The following is a 7998-nucleotide window of genomic DNA, read 5'->3' on the forward strand; positions in this document are numbered from 1 at the left end:
AAACAAGTTCGTGTTTTAAGTTCTTCGTTTTTTTTTTGCGCCTATCCATAATTGAAAGTAAAAAATAAATATGAAATGCCTATCGAAAAATATTATAAAAAAAATGTTGTCAGCAGGCAGATCAAGTGCGTTTTAGCCCTATACGCATATGTATATATACATATATATATATGTATTATTTAACACTTATACACACACGCACACACTGAGAGAGAGGCCAAGTCATGAGCGCACGTTAACGTCGCCCGCTTTTATGGCTCTTTCATTTTTGATGGCTCTTTCATTTGCTTCTCGGCCTTTTTTCGGCTGCTCCAACAATCATTTCTTTTCATTTCATTTTGAGCCAAGTTTATTTCAAGCTCACGCACTCAGAGAGTTTTGTGTGTGTGTGTGTTGGTTATTTTTTTGGTAACAAGTTCAATGACTTCTTGAAACCAAATTTTTGTGCTGTGTCGTTTCGGTTTCTGTTTTGTGCGGGGCGCTGCTCATTTCTTTTTGGTTCTTCTTCGCAGTTTTTTGTTCTTGTTGTTTTCGTTTTTTATACGTTCGTTTTCATTGCTGGAGTTCATTGGCCAGCGCCAGCAGCCACACTTCAATAAATAAATGATGGTAAAGCAACACCAACAACAACAACAGCAACAATAGCAACGGGGACAAAGAGAACAAGCGCTTTTAAAGTGCTGCCGAAATGGCCATAAATATGCTTTTTATTTATTACATTTTATATTTGAAATTTTTACATATATTCTTTTTACCTGTAAGTTTGTTGCCAGAGTCTTTTGTGTGCGACCTGTCGCTGTTGCTGATTGATTACTGGCATTAAGCAATAATTTTTATAAAATTATTTTGCATGACAGCGCTAGAAATAAAATGGAGTTTACTTTTATTAACTTGCCAAAGATTCGTGCTCAAAAGATGAACTTCGAACAATTTTTTTAAGTTTGTTGCCTAAGTCATTTGTTTAGCGGCACATAAAATTCATGCAAGTTGTGCTTTTACGAAGAAACGAAACTTATTTTATGCCAAAATATATTGTTTAAAAATAAACAACTTTTAATAAACAACCATGGAATTTTTCTAACCATGTTTGATAAATGCCAATTTTGGGCAGATAACAAATGTGGACCGCAACTTCTTTTTTAAAATATGTACTAGATACTATATTTTTAAAGTTGGCTCGAGTCGTGAACCAAAACACAAATAACTTTTAGGTCTAGAAATTTGAGCTTAACTTTTTCTGCTAAAAAGCCCATAAAAATGAACAAAATGAAAGGACGACCGCTTCAAAACTTAATCGCAAGACTTAACCTCAATCTTATAAGAATCTATTGCTGTGTCTATGACTGTTGCCCGTAGCTGCTGTCTGTTGCTGCTGTTGTCGCTGTCTCCCTGATGCTGATGCATTGCCAAATCTGGCCGCAAATGTTTGTTTTCTTGAGCTCATTGTGCATAATGGTCACTCATCAAATTACCAAGTCAGCCACCTCAGACGAACTAGCTGCCACTTGCAGCAGTTGCTGCTGATGATGCTGTTGTTGTTTCTGTTGCCGTTGTTGCCATCAATTACTTTGTATCGCTGCCAACTGAAGTTTGGGCTGCGCTTTTTGGCCGTGCTTAAGTGGATCAGAGCGGGCGACGCAGAAGTTGATTATGCAGCACAGTTGCAGCTGTGTCTATGATTGTTGCTGTTGCTGCTGCTGTTCCTGTTGTTGCTGCTGCCAACTTCTTGCCAGTTGGGGGCGCGAAAGGTGCTAAACACACGCGCCAATTTTGCGGTAAGAGCTCTCACCGCACACACACACTCACACACCTGGACAGATTGATAGTCCCGTCTGTGATGATTCTAAGCGCGGCTCGGTCTCTGGAAGTCGCGTCGCTGTTGCTGTCGTCTTTGTCGCTGTCGTCGTAGTTGTTGTTGTTATCTATGTGCCAAACCTGATTTACTTCATGATTATGTTTGAAAAATTAGGTTAGGAGCAATGAACTTGCCATTCGTCAGAAGCTGCAGACAAAGTGAATGTTTTGTTGCCATTTCTGTGTGTGTGTGTGCGTTTGTTATTTGTTTACCTTAATAATAGACACCTGTAGTGTACAATTTGTGGCAACGGCTCTTAGAATAGTGCTGTTGCAATTCTGAAAGTATTCGCAATCAATCTGAAAGCTAGCACCGAGTGCAATCAGCATCAGCAACTGCCACAAACAGCGTGTGGCACATTTGACTCGAAGTTGCGGCGACTGGGGCCAGCCACGATGGAGGCATTGGAATTCACTCTTTTCCGCAACGAAATGAAAAATGTGTGCTAAGCCAATGACCGACAGAAGCAGCAACCAGCAACAACAGCAACCAGCAACCAGCAGCGGCAGCAACTACAAGCGCCGACAACAGCAGCAACAACAAGGCAAACAACGGCGCGGCCAACGCACACAAAAGCAAAGTTAACTGTTTTCTGCCAACACACACATAGAGCTCCACAATTGAGTATTCGCAATTCTCGAAGAGAGAAAGAGCGCGAATGAGAGCCGCGCCAAGTGTCTTGCCTTGGATCGTTGTCGCTGTCGCTGGTTCTTTGGTTTTTCTGGCGTTCTCGTTCTGCATGTCTTCGAGTGTTTGTCAATCCGCCAAACCAGCCAACGACCTACGCCAGATACTCTGCCGCTGCCAGCATCTACCCCCATCCCACCCTGCCCAGTCGACAACCCTCTGCAGTATTTCACATTGTTTTGCCTTAGTGCACTGCGAGAGCAAATGCTCCACATTTGCCTAAAACGCAATTAAAATGCAAGAATCTAACGGCAACTGCTGTTAGGCTGGTGCCAAAGATGAAATGCTTATCATTCTGTTAGCTGCATTCAAATACGAGTAGCTGACAGCAGCAGGCAATACTTCATTCATTTGTCAGCTTTGGCTTGAAGTACCCAGCAACGGCATTTGCTTGAGTATCTCATTCGCGACTCTTATCTCAGCTGCAATGGACAGATCCTTATCATTATTTGCAGTTATACAACGTGCGAGCAAATTACTTTTATGGCATATTATCTTACGTGAGAGATACATCATGTTTTGTCTTATTAAGCAGCGCTAACGACTCGGACCAGCTTCCCGTCTTTAAATTTGGTTTGTGAAACAGCTCCTTGCCCTTAGATTTGATTCGTGAACCTGGTTTGCACATCCATGAAGTTCCGCTTCAGACCTTCCTTGATTATAATTAACATGATTACATATTAAAAATTGATTATTATTTGCCAGTTTAAACATTTATTTTCCTGTACTAAATATGGGTGATGGCTAAGGTATTGATGCTTTCGATCTTTATACTATTTATATTTTGAGCCAAAAGCGTTTTATTTCATCATGTGCTAAGAATTGTCTAGATAGATAAATTGGCCTATATTAATAGAAATTTGTCATACTTTTTGGAGATTGCTAGCTGTTAAGCTCGTTATCTTTAAACATTGTTTTTATCTCTATTTAAATTTAGATAGCATTTAATTCGAATAGTTTAAAGTTATCCCAATATCTTGCTCATATGTTTAACACTCCCACATTACGCATTAAGCCCACTCGAAAATGTTGTTTTTTATTTTTTTCCGCGGGTAAATTGTTTATACGCGCAGGTTGTTCGATTATTCGGCTATTTGGGTTGTTTGTGTTGTTTTATTTTGTGCGTCTGGTCTATTCCGTCGCCTCCGGCAACACTTCATAATTGTAACAATGAACTCTGTTGTCGCTCTTGTTTTGCAGCTGTTTTGCCCCACGACTCCGACAAACAACTAGACTAATGCTGATTGATGAATCGAAAGGCGGCAAGTCGCGAAAATAACTGCAAATGTTGTTGACAAGCTGACAAGCTGAAATCTGATATAGACACTCGCATATGTAAGTGGGTGTGTGTGTGCTAGTGTGTGTGGGAGTCGCGTACTTGGAGTTGACAGCTACTTGCATAATTATGAACCGTTAGAGCCGTCGCGCATATCCTGTAAGAGAACGCTCCCACGATTGCTGCTCTGCCCCTGCCATCGGCTGGGGGCAATTACCAAATGCGACGCGCTAACTGTAAACGCGCAACAAAAGGATTTCGATTTCCTACCACCAGCCGCCAAGCAGCAGCAGGCAAAAGGAGCTGCTGCTGGCTCACCTGACGAAATCAAAAGCAAGCACAGTTATAAACGCCGCAACGCCGTGCAACATGAGTGCCCCTTTAGCCCAAAGGATCTGATCATAATCATTGAATCAATCGGCGCATCTGTCGGCGCTGTCCTTTTTTCTTTCAGTTTTCCTTTGCCACTGTTGGGGTTGCTGCCGCGGGGAAAATGAATTTTTCCTATTGCGCGCGAAAATTCTCAGGTTTTTTATGGGTTTTTATTTTGTTGTATTGTTGTTGTCAGTGCAGCGGCTGTCAAGGGTTCGCTTACCCCTCACCTTTATGAGGTAGCAACTAATAATTATGTAATTTTAGCCCAATGCAGTCCTTAAGATTGAGGATAAAAAAGGAAGTGCCAGAGCCTTGTGGTTGAGCAGAGGCTATTCAATAATAATAATTTAAGTGACCGAGTTCCATTTAAAATATCAACGGAAATGACCTGGAAAAGCGCGTTCCACTTGGCTCAAGGAAATGCGTCTTGGCAATAAAAAAAAGGCTGCGCAGGATGTGTGACCCCTTTTACAGCGGAACTAGTAACCTATATTGAAATCACCAAAAAAAAAACTGTCTACCTTATCGACAAAACAACCGATAAAAAAAACCTCTGATATTGTCAATTTAGTCATGTAGATTGCCTCATTTTATGGGCCTGTTAAAGATATTTCCAACAAGGCTGTGAAATTTTTTATGTCCTGCTTTTTACCTTGTCGGCCTCATAAACACGTTAGATAATTTACAATGCCGTGTTTTCCACGGATCACAATTTGCTACAGTGACGCAACTTTCCGTCACGAACCCAGGTCAGTTAGTTGTGCAGACCCGACCCGAGCCAGACTTTGGGCCTGGGCCATTGTTTTGCATGCTCGGACCGGGGCCAAAACAGCGACACGCGCATTTTGCGGCATCGCCAGGGATAAACAACACATAAAAACAGTTCAAGGACTCATAACTTTCTCCGTTCCGTTCTGCTCTCTTATTTTTTGAGAAGGTTGCGGTCATCTTTTTCAGGAATTGCTTGCACAGGTAGCTACAAATTTGTCCGAAAAAAACGAGATTTTTAGTTTCTTCTTGCCCTGGCCAATTTTTGAATAGCCCATTATGAAGTGACTTTAAAAATGGCATGAAATGAAGATTGTAATTCCACATAAATTGACAGATTTGCCTTTGGGCAAAGTCAACAAGGGAGGCAAAGTCAATAGAGAGGGAGTGTGATGATCACGGGTAGAAGAGGCATATTCGATAAGCGTTCCACGTGGTATAGAAAATGTCTGGGAGTCTTTGAAATGCTGTTGAGCTTAAACTACAATCCTGAGAGTCTCTAACGTGCAAACTTGGATTTTATACAATAATTGTGTTTTTAATCTACCGCAAAGAATAAGCAGACAATACAAAGCTAACAATTTGCAAAGATGTTGCTTACAATGCGGGGTTTCTTTCAATTATTTTATTTTTTCTATAATAAAATAATATTAATTATTATAATTCCATATCATAAATAACAATATTTTTAGATAAATACTATAGATCTTAGACCGTGTAATCGAAAAACCTCCTTACTTTCTCGTTTCTTGTTAAATTCTCAACACTCTAACATGACGTGGAGCTCAGTTAGTAATATTATTTAATCAATTAATTTGGCTTTTATGAGTAATTCAAGCTGCAAACATCCTGTTCTCATCGATTAGTCATGCGGCAAGTTGCTTCAGCTGAACGCAAATCTGATTGATTTCCGCATCGCGATCTTATCGACAGATTTGAAAATCAAAGCACAAAAGAAAGCAACACCAGCAGCAGCTGCCCCCCATTTATAAACACCCTCGAAATATAAGTAATCATACTTATATGCATATATATATATATTCAGGTGTTTATATTTGCGTATGCTACCGCGACACACCTTCAAACAATGAAGAGCAGCCCGCTGGCGACGGAAATCTGCGGCTAAAGCTTCGGCTCCAGCTTAACAGTTGATTGTTCAGCGATTTTTTTTTGTTTTTTTTTTTTCGTAGCTCCAGACCGGCTACGTTCGTCGAGTGTTTGCCCAACTCATTCGACATAATTCAGCAAAATGTGTATATAAAAGTAATTTGTAGCCTCATTGCCCAGCGTCCGCTGGTCCCCGGACCCTCTGGCAGCGTGTCCATTGTGCGGCAGCGGCTACTGTGCGTGTATCAAAGTGATTCACTTCACTTTTCAAAAACCAAGTCAAGAGCGCGAGAGAGTTAAAGGCGTACGGCGAGAGTGTTTCGCGGCTACCAAAAATAAATAAATGTAAAGAACGTTGTGTGCGCTCTTTTCCATTTCATTTTCGTCTCTTGGCCAAAATAAAAAAAAAACAACAGAAATAATAAAAAAGCCGAAAACAAACAAAAATTGAGTTGGCAGGTCAACAAACTCATCTCCAGCCACGTTGTCGCTGTGCTTTTTTCGGCCAAGTGCGTGAGGCAGCAGCAGGCGCTACGACGGGGGTGAGGGGCGGGTGTTGGGGGGTCTATATGTAAGGCAGAGCGAGGTGGGGTGTGCTGTAAGCAAGCGGCCAACTGACTGACTGATTGCTGGCGGGACGCGGCGGGCTGAGCCGCAGTTGCTGTGACTTGGCGCTCGTTTGTAACAGAGCAACGATTGTTGTTGTTGTTGTTGCCGTTGTTGTTGGACTGTTTCATTATATATTTGAATTTTGTGCGTTCGTTGAACTCCAGTTTGGGCTTGTGCGAGTTGAGCAACAGTTTTTAGTGGCGCGTCTTCATCAAGTTTTGCTTCTTTCGTTTATGTAAAAACGAAAGACTTAAGTAACGAACTTGACCAAACTGACTGAGACACACACATGCACACACACTCAGGCCCAGTCTGCATGCGAAGACTGCATGCAATTTCAATGGAAACGCATTTGCCTACCGTGCAAGGACAATGCACACATTTACCAGGAAGCGAAAGGCTGCACTAATTGCGAGCGAACGTTCGAGTCCTTGCCTGGGTCAACCCTTTGACGGCAATTGCTGCCGCGAGGGACACTATGAATTTTATGGCTTTATGACTGACTGTGTCCTTGCTTTAATTAAACCATTGTTTGTCGATAGAGGCAGACACGCTGCTGCTGCTGCCGCTGCTGTCATTTCCGCTGGGTAAATCCTTTAACAGCATTTCCTGCACAGCATATGCGCGGCCTGTTCCCACTTGTGTTCGGTTGTGTAAATATTACGAGTTTTTTTGTGGAAAATATCAATTTTCTTAGGCATTTCACGCAATCAAATGGCAGCGCCTCCACATGCCGTAAAAATCTCACGTTGCTCCTCAATCAAAAACCATGGAATGGGCTCTGGCAATCAGTTACCCTTGCCTCGCCAGGCAGCAGCACCTGACGCCGCGCTCAATATTGCGGTACCTGCCAGCGGGCTGCTGCTGCCATTCGTATTCAAATAAAGCAACTCATGTCCTGCGCAGGTAGCTGGCAGCGAGCCTTAATCCTTGCTCAATCAGTCAGCTTCTGGCGGCAAAAATCTCATTTTCGTCAGAATGAAAATATACTTCTCAAGCGGATCAAAACGAAAGGATTACGGTAAAAATCCTGTTGCTGTTGTTGTTGTTCTCAGTTTCTCTCTATTGTTTGCGTGTTTATTGTTGCTCTATTGTTCAACTGTCTGCCTGTTGTTGTTGCTGTTTGTTGTTGTTGGTGGTTGTTGTTCGTCTTGTAGCTGCGTGGAACGTTGAGCACTTTGTAGGCGTTGGCGGCGACGCGGGCGGAACTGCACGTCGTCTCTGGCGATTGCTTCATTTGAGAATTACGAGAAATTGAAAGGAGCAACAGCCACAGCCCACGACAGCAACACAGGCAGACTGGCAACTGGCAACAGGCAAC

This window comes from Drosophila novamexicana, unplaced genomic scaffold (genome assembly GCF_003285875.2).
Source record: "Drosophila novamexicana strain 15010-1031.04,08,12 unplaced genomic scaffold, DnovRS2.1 tig00004554-arrow-pilon, whole genome shotgun sequence".
Taxonomy (NCBI): Eukaryota; Metazoa; Arthropoda; class Insecta; order Diptera; family Drosophilidae; genus Drosophila; species Drosophila novamexicana.